General features: G+C 38.8%; 1 protein-coding gene across 1 annotated transcript in view; it reads left to right on the top strand.

Annotated features, from left to right (window-relative positions):
* Positions 1 to 18,200, top strand: part of PCGF5 (polycomb group ring finger 5) — a 144,866-nt gene that overhangs the window by 50,114 nt on the left and 76,552 nt on the right. Inside the window, 1 exon segment of the mRNA XM_043982959.1 lies at positions 3,433 to 3,603. The gene's annotated coding sequence lies outside the window, so the exon portion shown is untranslated.

Raw genomic sequence — 18,200 nt, 5'->3', positions numbered from 1 at the left:
GAATTGTGTTGCATCGACAGTGTTTTTATTTGAACAGTTAAGCTGTAGGCCATATTTCTAACTGTATTTTTCAAGCTTCTTTTAATTAACCCTGTCATTGATTGAGATTCTATCATACAAATAACAAGGAATACAAAGGAAATACAAGATGAAGTCTTTGACCTCCAAGAGCAAATGGCTGTATTTAGGAGATAAAGCATATAGTAAGCTCCTAAAAATCTTTCTTTAATGGAAAATTAAAAACAAAACAAAACAAAACAAAGAATCTCGGAGTGGGAAGACATTGATGGGTTGCAGTTTGTACCAGTGGAGAAAGTACCAACACAAGTGAGATCACCAGTCTGTCAGATCATTACTAATAAGGCATTGGTGTCTCAGCTATTCTATGTCCGTGACATCTTGGCTCTTTCTGTCTTCCTTTCTTGGTTTCCCCAGCTCTAGACCTCCTACTTAGAGTCTCCAGGCAGCTCAGTTCAGGAATACAAATACTTTGTATTTGGGTGGCGCTTTGCAATCTTGTTACTATTTATGCAGCACTTTATCGACACAGTATCCTGAATGTATTACTTCGTATGATTTTCATTAAAAATTCTGCTAAGTAGTTTTGCAAAAAATAAATTCTTATATTTATTAATGTCTCCCGTGTACTAGGCAGTGGAGATACAAAGATAAAAATGAAATAAACATAAGCTTCCTGGAGGCAGGAACTGTCTTAAATACAAAGTGAATACATCTAAGTATATAACAAGTGTATACAAAATAAATCCAGGGTAAATTTCAGAGTGAGACATAGCTATGGGCTGGGGTGGATGAGGAAAGTAATACCATAGAAGTTGATGGAGAACCTTGAATTCTAGGGGGAGAGGTTTGGACTTGATCAAATAAGCAAGAAACAACAATTACAGGTTCCTATATAATAAATATTTTTTCCAGTGCTTAGCACAATGCCTGGCATATATTAGAAACTTAAGAAATGCTTATTGACTTGTTGACTAAAGTTAATGGGGTAGTGATGTAATGAGAGTGATATTTGCAAAAGATTAATCTGGGGGCTGTAATAAAAGGATGGATTGGAGTTGGGAGAAATTGTAAGCAGGAAGATAAATCAGAAGGCTTTGGTAATCCATGATGTGATAAGACATGAATAGAGTAAAAGCTGAAGGAATTAGAAAATTTTAAATAATATTTTGAAGGGAGTACACACCAGTAAAAGTGACCATAAAGTTTTTTTCTGGGTTACCTTCCATGTGAAAACTCCAGTGGCTCCCTATTGCCACCAGGAGCAAATACAAAATGCTCTTTTTGGTATTCAACGCCCTTTAAAACCCACCCCCCTCCTATGTTTCTAGTCTTTTCACAGCTTACTCCCTGAATGTACTCTTCCATCTAGTGACACTGGGCTCCTGGCTGTTCCAAGAACAAGACACTCCATTTCTCTGCTTTAGGCTTTTTCTCTTACTACCCCTCATGCCTAAAATGCTCTCCTTCTTCAACTCTACCTACTGACCTCTCTGGCTTCCTTTAAGTCCCCACTAAAATCTCATCTTTTCCAGGAATCCTTCCTCAACCCCTCTTAATTCCAGTGGCTTCTTATCTCTCCTAATTTTTTCCTACTTATCCTATATAGTAGCTTGCTTTGTAAATATTTGTTTGCATGTTGCCTTCCCCATTACATTTTAAGCTCCTCGAGGGGAGATACTGTCTTTTGCCTCTTTTTGTATACCCATCTCTCATCACAATACCTGGCACATAGTAGGTACTGAATAAGTGTTTATTGAATGAATAGAATGTAAAAGGATTGGTATTAAGTATGAAATAAAGTTAATAAATAGCAAAGCTATAAAATCTTATGTACATTAATGAAGCAAAATGATAACTTAGATATTAAAATACATATAAAATCCCTTTGGCCTTTCTAAATATATACTTTTGTAAACAGCAAAATATATTAATAAAAGTTTTATACATGACAACAGAAACCCTTCTTGTTTGGGGATTTTTGTGCTCAAGAGGATTCCATGTATGGAATTTTGTGTCTGTGATTGTGGAATCCCAAAGTTGTTAAAAAGTAAAAGCCTTGGAATAGAGCCCTATATTTTATGATACATGGATTAGTTAAATTTAACCTAAATGCACAGCAAACAAAAGTAACTTGATTCTGAAAGAAAAGATTCATTTCTCATTTTAATTTTTAAAATAATTTTTAAAATTTATTTTCATTTACCAAGCATTTTTTCCTTTTTCACCCTCTCTTTCTTTTTTTTTTTTTTGCGGGGCAATGGGGGTTAAGTGTCTTGCCCAGAGTCACACAGCTAGTTAAGTGTCAAGTGTCTGAGGTCGGATTTGAACTCAGGTACTCCTGAATCCAGGGCCGATGCTTTATCCACTGCGCCACCTAGCTGCCCCCCTCACCCTCTCTTTCAAATAAAATCCTTGTAACCAAAATGCAGAGTTGAGCAAAACAAATTTCCATATTGCTGACAGCCAAAAATATATGACTCATTCTGCATGAGGATCATTATTTCTAAAGAATCCATAAAACAAAAGTTCCAATAAATACTGAAATGGCCACTTTTAAATCCTTCTTAAAACTGAAAATTCACATTAATCATATAACTAAACATTCCATTTCAGCCATGGAAAAGAAGTCCATAAAATTTTTCCTTTACTCACAGCATGAAAATTAACATAGTATGTAATTTTTCTCTGGTAGGTCAAATGAAATAATAATATGGATCATCAAACTTAGGTACTGAAATTAGTAATAATCCACCAGAACCGGGTAACAGATAATAGACTCAAGAGCTGGAAAATTCTTTAATAGTGACTCACAAATCTTTAATCCTTGAGTTCCATGTATTTTTAGCAACTATTAGTGACAAATACCTTCTACGTTTGGGGGAAGAAAATTTTTTATAATTAATCTCAGGGAACCCCAGTTCTTGATGAAATGTGGTTCTCTAATGTGAATTCATCAAATTACTTCTCTTCCTCTGACTTTTTAGTATTTTTTAACATTAGTATGGGGAAAAAAATAAGAATACCAAAAAAAAATTAAATATGTGCTTTAACTTTATATGAACTGGTAATTTTCAGTACTGAAACCTACTATTTGGTGCAGGGTTTATCTTTTTTTAAAATTATTTTTATCTATCTATCTACTGTAGGGTTTATCAACATTAGACAATAAACTAAATTTGATCTAGGCATATTTTACCTTGTACCAGATCTGTAAACTTTAAGAAACTTTACTGATTAATCAGTCCTCCAAAACCTGATGATCTGTAATAAACTAACCAGTACCTTTTGCCCCTGTAATATGCCCTTGTTTACAGCTGCAGGTTTCTTTCCTTCCTTTTGTGATATTAGGCCACATCCAGTTGCAGCAACTGCAGTGTCCTTAATTTCAAAATACTCCCTCTCTTGTTGCAGCCGCTGTCTTTGCAAGGAGATGGAATGGTGATCACTCACCATCCTATCCTCCAGGGACTCTTCTTCTACCAGGATCCAGAGTGCTGAAGCTGGCCATGCTGAGACTGGATTTGAACTATAGACACACCTCCACTAGGACCTCTGGTTGTTGGGGCAACTGCAGCATTATCTGTAAGTATTTAAGCAGAAAGCATACAACCTGAAACCCTCTCAGTTCTCTCAGGATCACCAACACATTCCCAGGTGAGATGGGAAAATACCCCCGAGCAAGTGTCACAGGGGAGCTATCTTTGTGTCTTTGGGACAGAAAATGAAGACAAGGTGGGAGTCAAAACCTGGTTTATGGCCATCAAGAGAAAACATTTTTATTTATTCTTTTTCCCTGTGCTGTGAGTCTTTGTCTCCCTAGCCTGGCATGGGAAAAAGGACAGTCGATAATCTATTCTCCATGGAAAAGACTTGGCAGTGGTTCTGTTACCTCCATTGAATTACCATTTGCTTTGCCTGTTGGTGATTAAGCCACAATCTCTTCCTCTCTGCCTGGGAATCAAGGTGGTCAAATTAAAATTGGCCTACAAAGTCCTGCTAGGAATGATGGTTAGCTAGTGCCACCTGCCACCACTCCTGTGTCCTACCACACAAAATGCTGGGATGGGGGGTGTCTTAACCCTATGAATCAATGAATTTTAGATCTCTGAGGGCCTTTAACGGTAACTTAATCTAGCTCTCCCACCCCCTTTATTTCATGGCACACTGGAGAACAACAGGATCTCTTTCCATGTCTGAGGTCTCTTGCCAGCTAGCTATGGAATTTGAGGCAAGTCACTTAACCTTGCTTTGCTTGGTTAACCTTGGTTTTCTTGCTCTTATCTTGTCTGAAAGATGAGGATGAGCTCAATTCTAGTTCTTAACATTCTCTAAATGTACCTGTCCCCAGTTCCACAGCTGGTTAGAAGCAGAACCTAGCTGGAGAAGTCAGATTTCCATCCATTCTAGTACTACAGACCCTTTCCTTTGCCTCTAGGTCAGTCCATCCAAGGTTGGTATGTAAGGAATGGAGTTAACTCCTCCTCCAGACCTGGATATTATGAAGTAAGCAAAGGGTCTTTAGCTAGTTCATCTGATCCTCACAGCAACCCTGGGAGATGTTATTACAGGTATTATAATAGTGGTATAGATAAGGAATATGAGACTCAGGGACTTTAATGAATTGCTTAAGTTCACATAGCTAGTAAATGTCAGGGGTGGGATTTGAACCCACATCTCTACTAAGGCTTAACCAACAACATTTTGAGCAAGTATTTATTGAATGAATGATCCTCAGTGATTTAGAGAATCTTAATAGTGGAGCCCCCTATCTTTTCCTATTAAGAAGCTATTTTTTAAATTTTATTTTATCAAAATGAGCTTAACTGCTTACTGTAAGTAAAACTTAGTCATTAATGAAAGGCCAGCAACAACACAAACAGATGTCTTTACTGACCTCTGCCACTGAATCTGTCAGGTGCCCTCCAACCTCCCCTCTCGCCTTGAAGCTACAGAACTAATGGTGCCATCTGCATTTGCCATGTAGTTGCTAGTTACCCTGCCTCATGTCTTCTCACCCCAGGTTTGCTCACACTTTTCTGTTGCCATTGTATGTCTTTGGGTCTCTGTCTCTCTGTCTTTCTCTTTCTCTGTTTCTGTCTCTCTCTCTGTGTCTCTCTGTCTCTGTCTCTGTCTCTGTCTCTCTCTCTCTGTCTGTCTGTCTCTCTCTCTCTCTGTCTCTCTGTCTCTCTCTCGTCTCTCTCTGTCTCTGTCTCTCTCTCTCTCTCTCTCCTACTACCATCCCGTGAAGCAGCACATCTCTCCCTTGTTTCACAGGGGCAGAGAAAAGGATCTAAACTTTGTGACAACAGAGTTTTTTAACTGAAGGCACCTTAGAGGTCAGCTGATCACAGCTCCCACCTCCTCAATACCCTCTCCCTGTGGCTCCTTCGTCTCTCTCATTGGAGAGGAAGGGGGATGGACAGTGGAGAGTTTCTCTCAGACTCTTCACTTAAGGAAGGCACCCAGGTTATCTCTTCATTTTCCACCTGACTGTACTCCTAGACTTAATCAAGCCCCTTGGGTCCCACTCCCCCTTTTAGCTTATTTTTATGTATTGTCTCTTGCTGTTAGATTGTGAGCTCCTCAAGAGCAGGCACTGTCTTGCTTTTCCTTTGTATCCCCAAGGCTTAGCACAATGCCTGGCATATAGTATGTGTTTAATAAATGATAATTGACTTACTGATTGATTTGATGCAGGAAAACCCCTCTACACTATCCCTACCAGGTGGTCATAAAGCATCTGTGCAGGCATATAGAGTGACAAAAGAGCTCCCCACCTCACAAAGCAGACAGTTCTATTCTTGGGCAGTTCTAATTATCTAAAAATTCTTCCTTACATAAAGCCAACATCTGTTATAGTGCTATTATTGCTCTCTTGGGCACTACAATAAAAGTGTAATGTCTTTTCCATATGATAGGCCTTCACCTATTTTAAAGCATCTATTGACCCTCCCCAATGCTCCATTCACCACCCAATCCCCAATAGTTTCCTTTCTAGGTTAAACATCTTCATTTATTTCAACCACGCTATATTTAATGTTTCCAGACCTCTTACCAAAAGTTTACAGTTAGAGTGAGCCTCTGAGGGCATCTAGTTTATCCTAGTTACTCTCTTTTGTACACATTCCAATCAGAAATGCTTTCTGTGTGTGTGTGTGTGTGTGTGTGTGTGTGTGTGTTTTGTTTGTGGGGCAATAAGGGTTAAGTGACTTGCCCAGGGTCACACAGCTAGAAAGTGTCAATTGTCTGAGGTCAAATTTGAACTCAGGTCCTCTTGAATCCAGGGCCAGTGCTTTATCTACTGTGCTACCCAGCTGCCCCAAGTGTGTGTGTGTGTGTGTGTGTGTGTGTGTGTGTGTGTGTGTTTTAAAGAGACCTTTTTGAGTCTTGTAACAGTACTCCCAGTGTGGTCTGAGCCGCTCAGAAAGAAGTGAGGCTATTATCTCCCTTGATTTTGATGCTACACTTCTATTAATTTTGTCTAATATAGTACGTATTTAGCAGCCACATCATACTGTTGGCTTATATTAATAGTTTAAATCTCTATAGCATAACTTAAATAAGAATGAGAGATTGGAGGACCCTTGCTCTTCAATAAAAGGGCTGCAGGAAATTCATTTTTCTTACTGTTAACAATTTATTGGCAGATGCCCAGTCAAAGCTGCGTCTGTCATTCTCTTTCTCTGTGTGTGTGTGTGTGTGTGTGTGTGTGTGTATCTCTGTGTGTCTGTCTGTGTGTCTGTCTGTGCTGGGCTTGTTGAATGATCGCTTCCCTCTGTTCCTCATGGGGATGACGATCAGATTGCCAAAACAGTCTTATGAATAATCTTTTTAGTTCTTTGACAGTTATCCAAATGTGTTCCCCCACAAGTATATTTAATATCTAACAACCTAATTCCAAAATATAATTTAAATAAATTCTATCTGAGTGATACAATAGAACTAAGAGCTCTGGTTGGCAGTGCTGTTGAAGACTTAATCAACCTTTTTGTAGAAATTAAGCAACTTGCCTAAGGCACGTAGCTAATTAATGGTAGAGCCAGGACCAGAACCTAGTGTTCTGGCTCTCCTTCCCCACCCCCCAACTTCTCCCCCTCCCCTGCACTACTAATCTGTAGGAATTTGTCCTGGCCTCCGAAAATAAGGCTAAAATGAAGGGAACAGCAACTCTAGTTCATATGTTCTAAGACCTCTTTACTGTCAATGCACTGCTTATTGGACTGATTAACTATATTTTTATGTTTTATTCTTTGGTTAAAAAAATTCTGATCTGTTCTTCAACCACATTGATAATTGCTTTAGTCAGCTGAACATATCTTTATCAAAAATATTGAAAGAGATAGAAAAGCAGGTATTTTTTTTCTTGTCGGCAAACTTTTCATTCCCATGTGCCAAGAGAGCAAAATGTGCTATGACCTGCCTCCTTTGCTTAATGTATTTGAAGGTAATTTGTTATGATCTTAAGTAATTTGCCTCCTTCTCTTTATGTAAATTGTTCATATCTTTATAATATTCATCTTTTAGTGGTCTCACCTAATTTCCACCTTTTGTGACTATCTCAAGTGTTCTTCAGCTTCTTAGTGCTAAGTCTCACCAATTAATCTCATCTTTTCTGTGCCCTCTCCAGTAGAACCTAAAGTCTTGGGGGCAGCTAGGTGGCGCAGTGGATAAAGCACTGGCCCTGGAGTCAGGAGGACCTGAGTTCAAATTCAGATTCAGCTGCTTGACATTTACTAGCTGATTGACCCTGGGCAAGTCACTTAACCCTCATTGACCTAAAAAAAAAAAAACCTAAAGTCTTTACTGTCTATTGCAATATTTAACCATATTCACTTTCACATGTAAATTTAAAAAAATGCATTGAATAGCATCCTTTAGTCTCTTTGAAAAAGAAATCACAACACTAATTCTGATAGGGTAATAAAAAATAAATCGTAATGTTCTGTATTTGTGTCATGTGCCTTAATTGTTTTCTCATGAATAAAATTACAGAATCACATGTTAGAGCTTAAAGAAGCTCAAAGACAATCATAGTGCAAACCAAACATGAAAGGGAATCTACTTTATGTGATTTCAGAGAAGCAGTTAGTTATCCAGCCTCTGCTTGAAGACCTCCCAGGAGGGAAGCACATCTTTTACCTCCTGATGTAGGCCAGTCTACTTTTTTTTTTTTTTTGGTGGGGCAATGAGGCTTAGTTAAGTGACTTGCCCAGGGTCACACAGCTAGTGTCAAGTGTCTGAGGCCGGATTTGAACTCAGGTCCTCCTGACTCCAGGGCTGGTGCTGCCCCCCATAAGCATTTATTACATGTCAGGCACTGTGCTAAGTATTTGGGATACAAAGATTGAAACACAAAACCCTGTCTACAAGAAGCTTTGTGTCCTCTTGAGGGGAAATAACATGAACAAAGTTAAAGAAATTTAAAAATATGCCCAAAGAAAGTACAATCACATTTTTGACAGGTGGAGGGTAGGAATAACAAGGACACTAGCAAGTGGGGATCAGAATAGGGATTGTAAAGGAGGGTATAGTTGAACTATGTCTTTAAGGAAGGCAGGATTTTTTGTGAGAACTAGAGGGACTGCTTGTTCAAATAGGATGGAGGGAGGAAATGAATTGTCATGTACAGGGAACAGTAAGTAAGCCAGTTTGGCTGGAATGTGGAGTGTATAAAGGAGATAATGAACTGAAAAAGGCCGGATCTCAACTGTGAGGGATTTTACATGTGTAGGAACTTGTATTTAATCCTAGAGGTAGCTGGGAACCATTTGAAAAGGGGAGTGGTACATAGACAGACCTGTGTTTAGGAATAGCAGTTCGTCAGCTTTGTGGAACATAGAATTGGAGAGGGAGATTTAAAGCAGGGAAACAAATTCAGAGGCTATTGCAGGAGTCCAGGCTAGACACAACAAGGGTCTAAACCAAGAAATAATTGGAGGGAAAAAGGGATGCATGCAAGAAGCATTGTGGAGGTAAAATTGACAGGATATAAAAACTAATTAGATATGGCATAATGGAGGAGAGGGAAGAATCACAGATAAAGTCAAACTTGTGAGCCTGGGTGATGGGGAATATAGTAGTGCCCTCAACAGGAATAGGGAAGTTAAGAATCAAAGAAGGTTTGGGGAAAATATAATGAGCTCTGCTTTGGAAGTATTGAGTTAAAGTTCCAACACTCATTTGAAAATATCCAATAGACTTGACCCATACCATTTTTTGGGTAGTTAATTAAATTTGAGACAAGCATTTATGTATGTCAAGTATTGTTCTAAGACCTGGATATATGAAGAAAGACAAAAACAGTCCATAACTCAAGGAGGTCACAAAACAATTGCATACATTTAAGTATAGGCAATATAAATTGGACATAAGCTCAGAAGGAAGGCATAAAAGGGAACATATAGGCAGTAAGGTTTTAGCTGAGGCTTGAAGGAATCCAGGGAAGCCATGAGGCAAGCAATGAGGAGAAAGAGGATTCCAAGCATGGTGGACAGCCAGTGAAAATGTGTGGAACTGGGATATGAAATGTTGAGGGAATAACAAGAAGAATTATTAAGCATCAAAATTGTCTTAGGTATTATTTTTGGCTTTGGGGATAAAAATAGAAAATGAAGCACAACCTAAATTCAAGAAGATTATGTTTTACTGGGGAAAATAATATATACACACAATAAAATAAGAACACTGACAGTTTAGGGGCAAGGAATCTAAGGATTCCAGTAACCAGAGGTGAAGAAAGAAAAAACATTCTAGGCATGGTGGGTATCATCAAAGAAAGAGGGGTAGAATATAGAATATCACGCATCTACAGCAAGTAGACCTGTTTGATTAAAAGATAGAACATGTAATGAGAAATAATGTGCTATTCTAGTTAATTCCTTATGTCCAATTGCAGGATTTTACCTTTATACCTTTTAAATTGAAAACTTATTATAGTCAGCCCATCATTCAATCTTACGGAGATCTTTTTTTGGTTCTCTGTAATCCATCTTATTAACTCTCCTTCCCAGATCTAGGACATCTAAAAATTTGATATGTATGCCTTCATATAAGTCATCAATGAAAATGTTGAGCAACTCAGGGTCAAAGGGAGATAGATCCCTGGGGCATTCTATTAAGAGGCTTCCCTAAAAGTTGACTTTGTCCTATTAATCACTACTCTTTAGTAATTAAAATAGTTCTGAATACATCTCACTGTATCACCAAGCCCACATGTTATTTACAATGGTAAGAGACCTGCTTTTAGATGCTTAGCTAACATCCAGGTTTACTCTAATGTATATTTCAATTACGTACTATTTCAGTAACCCTCTTCCAAAAGAAAATGAAGTCAGTCTGTCCTTACCAGTTGTTTTTTGTTTGTTTGTTTGTTTTGCGGGGCAATGAGTGACTTGCCTAGGGTCATACAGATAGTGTCAAGTGTCTGAGGCAGGATTTGAATTCAGGTCCTCTAGAAGCCAGGGCCGGTGCTTTATCCACTGCACCACCTAGCTGCCCTAGTCCTTACCAGTTTTTGATGATCCTAACCTAGCTCCTTTTGATTACCATTTCCTTTTTAATATGTTGAATAATTAATCCTTTAGTAACACATTCTAGAACTTTGGTAGTGGTGGTGATGGTAGGAGAAGGAGGGATACAGCTTTATCTAGTGCTTTAAGATTTGCAAAGCACTTCCTTTACCTTGGCTCATTTGGCTCTCGCATCAGGAATTGAAGTGAAGCTTAGTAGACTTTGGTTTTTAGTCTTTACTCTCTTCCCTTGTTTTGAAAAATGTGTATAGGATTACTTCTCTCTAGGCTTGCTACTTCTCCTTCCCCACAGTTTTGCCAAAAGCTCAGCCGCTGTTCAGTTCTTTTAGAACTCTGGCTTTTGTGGTCCAAATCTGATAACTTGAATTCACTGAGAGGAGCTAGGTGCCATCTTAGTGATGCTGCATTTATTTTAGGTTTTAATTCCCAGATTTTTTTAAATCATCATTTTCCTTGGCAGAAATGAAGCAGAATTTGGGAGCGGCTAGGTGACACAGTGGATAAAGCACCAGCCCTGGATTCAGAAGGACCTGAGTTCAAATCCAGCCTCAAACACTTGACACTTACTAGCTGTGTGACCCTGAGCAAGTCACTTAACCCTATTGCCCTGCATAAAAAAAAAAGAAAGAAAGAAAGAAAAAAGAAATTAAGCAGAATGAGAGTTGAGTACTTCTGCTTTCTCTCCCTTTTCTGTTATTAAGGATCATAAGGCAATAATTAAGTAAATGCTTCTTTACAAGGCAAGCTCCTTGAAGACGGTGACTGTTTCCCTTTTGTATTTGTATCCTCATTGACTAGCTAATTGTCACTTATTAAAGGTTTGTTGATTGATTTCTTATCCTTTTATAAGGAAATCTATGAAGAAAAACATGTAGTGTCTCTTGGAGAATGGACAGTGATTCAAAAAACTTTGCTTAAGCTGGTCTTTTACCATTTCTCTGATTATTTCAATCCATAACACATGTTTAATGGGGCAGTTAGGTGGCACAGTGGGTAGAATAGATAGAATATTTGGCCTGAAATCAGGAGGACTCTTCTTTCTGAGTTCAAATCTGTCCTCTCCCACTAACTACCTGTGTGACCTTGGGCAAGTCACTTAATTCTCTTTGCCTCATTTTCCTCATCTATAAAATGAGCTGGAGAAGGAAATGACATACCACTCCAGTATCTTTGCCAAGAAAACCCCATGGGGTCACGAAGAGTCAGACATGAGTGAAAAATGATTAAACAACAACATATATTATGATAGATACTTGATAAATACTTATCATTTTGGTATGGCGGGAACTTTGCCTTTGCAGGGTAATTATATTTAAGTACACAACATACAAAATTTATTACACAAAAACTAAATCTGCCCTTTTCCAGTCTAGAAGGGTGATAACAAAAGATTAAGTGGACTTTTGAACCACAGAATGCTGGCTTAATTTTTTTACTTCATTTTTAAAAAATGAATAGTACATAGTACAAACCGTGCACATTCCCACCTCTGTGCTTTTGCTTATGATGTTGTCTGTGCCTGGAAGGTCCTCCTTCACTATTCTGGTTGAATTCCTGCTCCTTACAGCCCAACTGAAATGCTTCTTGCTCTCTAAAGGCTTCTCAGATACTTCCTCTGGATTGCTTTAGCTGTTATTATCATCATTGAACCTCACACTCAATTGTTTGGTGCCTCTCTATTGCATCTGAAATATATTATTGTGTATCAGTTATTTTCTGTCTTATCCTCTTATTTAAACTTTGTATCTCCTCTAGTACCTAGAACTATGTTCTGCAAACAATACTTACTCAATAAATGTTTGCTTAATCGAATTGGACAAAAGGGAAAAGTTTATATTTAGATATGAGAAAGTCAGACATCATTTACATGTCTGAGGTCATGTAGTGCACCCTTGAAGTCTTAAAATTAATAAAGAAGTTTTTAAAACAGTAATAACCAATGTTGAAATTTAACATTGGCTTTTGGATCCCTGAATATCTGGGAAGGAAGGCTAAATTATAGAGAGCAAAATAAGTTGTATATCTAAGATATTGTAGTTGAATGTCATTCTTAGGTACATCAAATATATAGAAGTGAATAGCAATGGAATAAATCATATCGCTTAATTATTAAATGTAATGCAAAGAATAATCAAAGTTTGAAAATGTCACCTTGGACATTATTCATGGAAGAAGCTGGCTTTCTCTCTTTTGGGGGGCATGCCATTCAAAGATTTTTCTTCAGTAATTCACTTGTTAGAATATGTTCATTAGGCATATAAAAGAAAAGAATGAGTGTCTAGGGGCAGCTAGGTGGTGCAGTGGATGAAGCACTGGCCCTGGATTCAGGACGACCTGAGTTCAAATCCGGTCTCAGACACATGACACTTAACTAGTTGTGTGGCCCTGGGCAAGTCACTTAACCCTCACTGCCCTGCAAAATAATAATAATAATAATAATAATAATAATAATAATGAGTGTCTGAGCAGAACTGTGGTTGGGTAGGGTGTGGTTGGCCCTAAGTGAAGTCAAAATCTAGCTGAAGCTTTTTTTGTACATTTTATTATGTGACATCATTGGGTAGGAACGTTTCAGCATCCAAATGACGATGCTACTTGTCTACAACTTAGTCTTAGCAAGTTACTTGGGGGCATTGAGGGATTAAAAAAGGTTATCCATGGTGATCTGGCCATTACATATCAGAAGCCAACATGAACCCAATTCTGTCTACTGTACCTCAACAACTTGATTTTATCTGTACATAGAAATGGTAGCGGTGTGGTAGTATACATAATGTGCTCAAGACCTTAAGGGCCCCCTCCAAATGGTCCTGCTTATGCTGAAAGTCCATTTTTCTCATCTTCCTCTACAGCTCTCTTCCTGGCTTCGCCATCTCTATCAGAGGCATCACCGTTCCTTGCCCCTTCTAAGCCTGCTCTACCCAACCCCCTAGAACTGTGTTTCTTTAGTCATATCATTTCTTTCTTTTTTTTTTAATTTTTATTTTTTTGCAGGACAATAAGGGTTAAGTGACTTGCCCAGGGTCACACAGCTAGTAAGTGTTAAGTGTCTGAGGCTGGATTTGAACTCAGGTACTCCTGACTCCAGGGCTGGTGCTCTATCCACTGTACCACCTAGCTGCCCCCTTATATCATTTCTTAATTCAGGTACCTACACTGGTTGCCTGTTGTATAAAACTTTAGTCTTGCCAATTGTAGCCTCACTGTGTCATGTTTACTTAGCTTAATTCCTTGATGCTGCTAGTCATGGACACAGTTCCATCCACACAGCTCTCCCTGCTGACTCTTGCACATGACTTATTCGTTCCTGCCTTTTTACATAGAATTTCTTGTCCCAGCAAGTGCTCTCCTGGCCTTACTTCAATAATCCCTGTCTCCAAAACTGACCTGCCTTGAAACTCACCCTCCCTGAGAAGCATTCTTTAAGTAATAATACTATGAATACTGTTATGGGAATCATTATTTCAAAATTTCCTCATTTACCAAGCAGTAATCATTTATTGGATAGTTATTATTTATTGGGCAGCTGGTTGGCATAATGGATAGAGCATTGAGCCTGGAGTTGGGAAGACCTCAGTTCAAATCCAGCCTCAGACCCTCACAAACTGTATGACCCTGGGCAAGTCACATAACCCTATTTGCTTCAGCTTCCTTGTCTGTAAAATGAGATGGAAAAGGAAATGGCAAGCCATTCTAGGATCTTTGCCAAGAAAACCCCAAAATGGAGTCATGAAGAGGTAATTATGACTGAAATAACTGAACAACAACAATAATTATTTATTACAGACATGCTATTAAGAGCATGCTAGGTAATAATAATACTCTCAGACTTACATGTAGCAGAACGGCCCTTGACTTGTATTTGGTAAAGGAATTTCCTCACCTGGAATACCCATGAAATTATACTTCTGGTTCAAATAATTTGTGCCAGGTTCTGGAGCATATGTGATGCTTAATGAATGAAACATCTGGCTGAAAATAAAGAATTGGAAAGGACCAGAAAGCTTACTTAGTAGAACCCCTTCATTTTAATCTTTTTTTTTTTTTTTGGTGAGGCAAGTGGGGTTAAGTGACTTGCCTAGGGTCACACAGCTAGTAAGTGTCAAGTGTCTGAGGCTGGATTTGAACTCAGGTCCTCCTGAATCCAGGGCCAGTGCTCTATCTACTGCGCCACCTAGCTGCCCCCCCCTTCATTTTATAGGCAAGGAAATTGAAGGCTTAAGGAGGCTTAGTGACTTGCCCAAGGTCATACTAATAGCAAGACTCTAAGACTGGAAGTCTATTGTATCACTTCATATGTTCATAGATAAGTAAATATGGGACATATACAAACTAAACATGACATGGCTTTGAGAGGCGATGACAGCTGAGGAGATCAAGCCTCTTGGAGAAGGTGATGCTTGAGCTAAGGCTTGAAAAGAACTAGGAGTTCCAAGAGATTGATATTGGGATGGAGAGGATTATCCTATTTGTACTTTGGCATCATCAATAAATGTTTATTAAGCACTGACTGGGTGCCTGGCACTGTACTGGGGAGACAAAGAATGCCCCAAAGTCCCTACCCTCAAGAAGCTCCCATTGTAATGGGGGGAGACAACATGTACAAATAAGCCATATACAGTATTAATTAGAAACAATTTCAGGAGGAGGGCAGGATCAGGAAAGGCTTCTTACAGAAGGTGAGGATGTAGCTGAGACTTGAAGGAAGCAAGGGAAACCAAGAGGAGATAAAGATGGAGAGTATTCCAGGCATGGGGGATGATAGCCATCAAAAATGAATGGCAGAAGGGCAGCTAGATGGCGCAGTGGTTAAAGCACCGGCCCTGGATTCAGGAGGACCTGAGTTCAAATCCAGCCTCAGACACTTGACACTTACTAGCTGTGTGACCCTGGGCAAGTCACTTAACCCCCATTGCCTGCAAAAAAAAAAAAAAAATGAATGGCAGAAGCCAGGAGACCAATCAGCAGATGATTGTAGTAGACTAGGCATGAAGTGATGGGGGCGGGGGAGGGGAGTCTGTAACAGGGTGCTGGCAGTCTCAGCGAGAAGGGGGCATATATGAGAGATGTCACTAAGGTAGAATTAATGAGACTTGACAACAGATTGGATATAGGGGAGAAAGTGTAAAGATGGGTACGTTTTTTGACATAAGAGAGAATGAAGAAGTAGAATGGATAGATTTGACACCTGATTGGAGAAGGAGAAACTAAAAGGACGACCCCAGGGTTTTAAGTCTCAGTGACCATGAAGATGGCAATATTATCCACAGAAACAGAGAAATGGGAGGAGCAGGTTTTAGGGGCAAGATAAAGAGTTGTTCTGGACTTGAATTTGAGATGCTGGTGGACCATGTAAGTGTAGATATCCAGCCAACCATCAGGGATGTGGAACTGGTGGAGTTGGAGATGGAAATAAGATTTGAAAGTCATTTGCGTAGAGGTAAAAGGTGAGCCCATGGATGAAGTGATCAAAAGAAAGTGTAGCCAGAGAGGAGGCTTGAATACAGAACTTTTAAAGACATCTATATGGATGAAGAGCTAGCAAAGAAGATGGGAAGGTTAGATGAAGAAACTGAAAGTTAGGAAAAGAAAGTCCTTTATCAGGGCCAGATGACTTGAATTCATCAATAAATAGCAACTAGATGCTTTTACTCTCTCCTTATTTCGTGTCGTGGTCAACTCTGTGTTAGCCATTTCTGTTCTGACATTTATTGTCCAAAGAGGACAGCAGTAAAAAAAAAAACTTTTTGAGCCCTACATTGTCTTTTTTGCTAGCTATCTTCATCCTATTTATCTCAAGCACAGCTTCTATTCCTGCTTTCATCTTCTCTTTTGCCCACTATAGTTTCAAACAAACAATAATCCTTTCCCCTGCCTTAGTTTTCCTTGCATACCTCAGCTCATTTGGAGTTTTAGTACTGCTGACAATTCTAACAATAATATTCCCTGCTTTGCAATATGTATATTCTCTTACCTGACAACCTGATACAGTGGCAAGTGTGCTGCATTTGGACTTCAAATTCCAGATTTGCTACTTACTGCTTATATGACCATAAGCAATCCTCCTAACTTCTCTGGGCCACAGTTTCTCCATCCATAAAGTAAGTCAGTTGGACCAGATGACTTCAGGTCTCATGATCCTTTGAACTATCTAAAAACGTATGTTGTATCATTGAAAAAAGGCAGTAAGTAAGTAAGGGGGTGAAGGGAAGCATTTTGAGGGTTTGGGTAGGGAGAAAAGATAGGGACCTGTGCATGTTGGTAGGCTATGTGGAAACTACTCTTTTCTAGAAGTTTGGCCATGAAGGGGAGAAGGGAACAGGTGATAGCTTGAGGGAATGGCAGGATGCCTAGAAGTTATTGGTTTGGGGGGGGGGGCACGGGGATTGGATTTTGCTTGTTTGTAGGTTGAGGGAGAGCCAAGCCAGTAAAGCATAAACGATTGCAGATGAGTCCAAAATGATCCTAATGGAGCTGGGACATGTAGGACAAAAGTGTTAACAGGTCTCTCATTCTTTAATTGTTTCTTGGGTGCAAGAAGTATCATCTTGCTTGGTTAACAATTCTTCGTTTAGAAATATATATATATATATATATATATATATATATTTTTTTTTTTGGTGAGGCAATGAGGGTTAAGTTACTTGCCCAGGGTCACAGAGCTAGTAAGTGTAAAGTGTCTGAAGGTCCTCCTGAATCCAGGGCCGGTGCTTTATCCACTGCGCCACCTAGCTGCCCCCATAGAAATATACCTTTTGCAAAAAGAATCCTCCGTTAATATTTTTGGAAGGTAATGCTATATGGACCCTCCCCCGCAAAAGTTAATTTCTTCTGACCTTTTTCCACTGTGCTGTTTTCTCATAAAAGCAATTTTTCTATATCGATCCAAAATCATTCAGCCTGTTTGGACAATATATAAATATGAACTGCACTTGTAAAATTTATCAAGAAAATAGGAAAGCTTCCATATATTTTGTGTACTTTTCAATACATATAGTTGTGCTGTGAATGGTAATTTTTAATAAATTGGCATGCTGCCATATGTTCTATGACTTATTGTGATAGCAATAGCTTCCATTACATATTTTAAATGCACTGGAAATAAGATGCCTTCTTATATTGGTTTGTTTATTCTCAGAGATTAAAGAAACGGGCAGTGAAGTCCTTCAAGCATAAAGTCATTTACCTAGCCTGTTTTCCCAGTTCATCATGATTGGTGTAACTTATTGAAGCTGATCACAGTTTAGCAAACTGGCAGCTAGAAATTTATGAGGGGTTCCCATTAGGATTGGTAAAGTGTGATTGGTGAAAGTTGTTTTTGATGTGGAATGCTCTTTTGGTGATACTACAGATTGCATTTTCTTTCTTTTCTCATTCTTTCTTCCTTCTCCCCTGGCCCCTTCTACCATAAATTTAATTGTAGGAAGAATAATTTGAACTCTACTTTTTCCTTTTAGTGGTCTAAGCTATAGGTTAGATTTAAGGCAAAAATTAATCTTTTAAGACATTTACAAATATAATTTAATTGTTAAGAGCCACCTTAGGCTCTAGCAACATTTTTGTATCCCTCTCCTACATGTACACATCTACACTCAGGGAATAATAATAATAACAATAATAATAATAAAACTGGCATTCCTATGTCAATCA

This window comes from Dromiciops gliroides, chromosome 2 (genome assembly GCF_019393635.1).
Source record: "Dromiciops gliroides isolate mDroGli1 chromosome 2, mDroGli1.pri, whole genome shotgun sequence".
In the NCBI taxonomy this organism is placed as follows: Eukaryota; Metazoa; Chordata; class Mammalia; order Microbiotheria; family Microbiotheriidae; genus Dromiciops; species Dromiciops gliroides.
The sequence above is the reverse complement of the archived record's forward strand: the minus strand, read 5'-3'. Positions and strand labels throughout refer to the sequence as shown.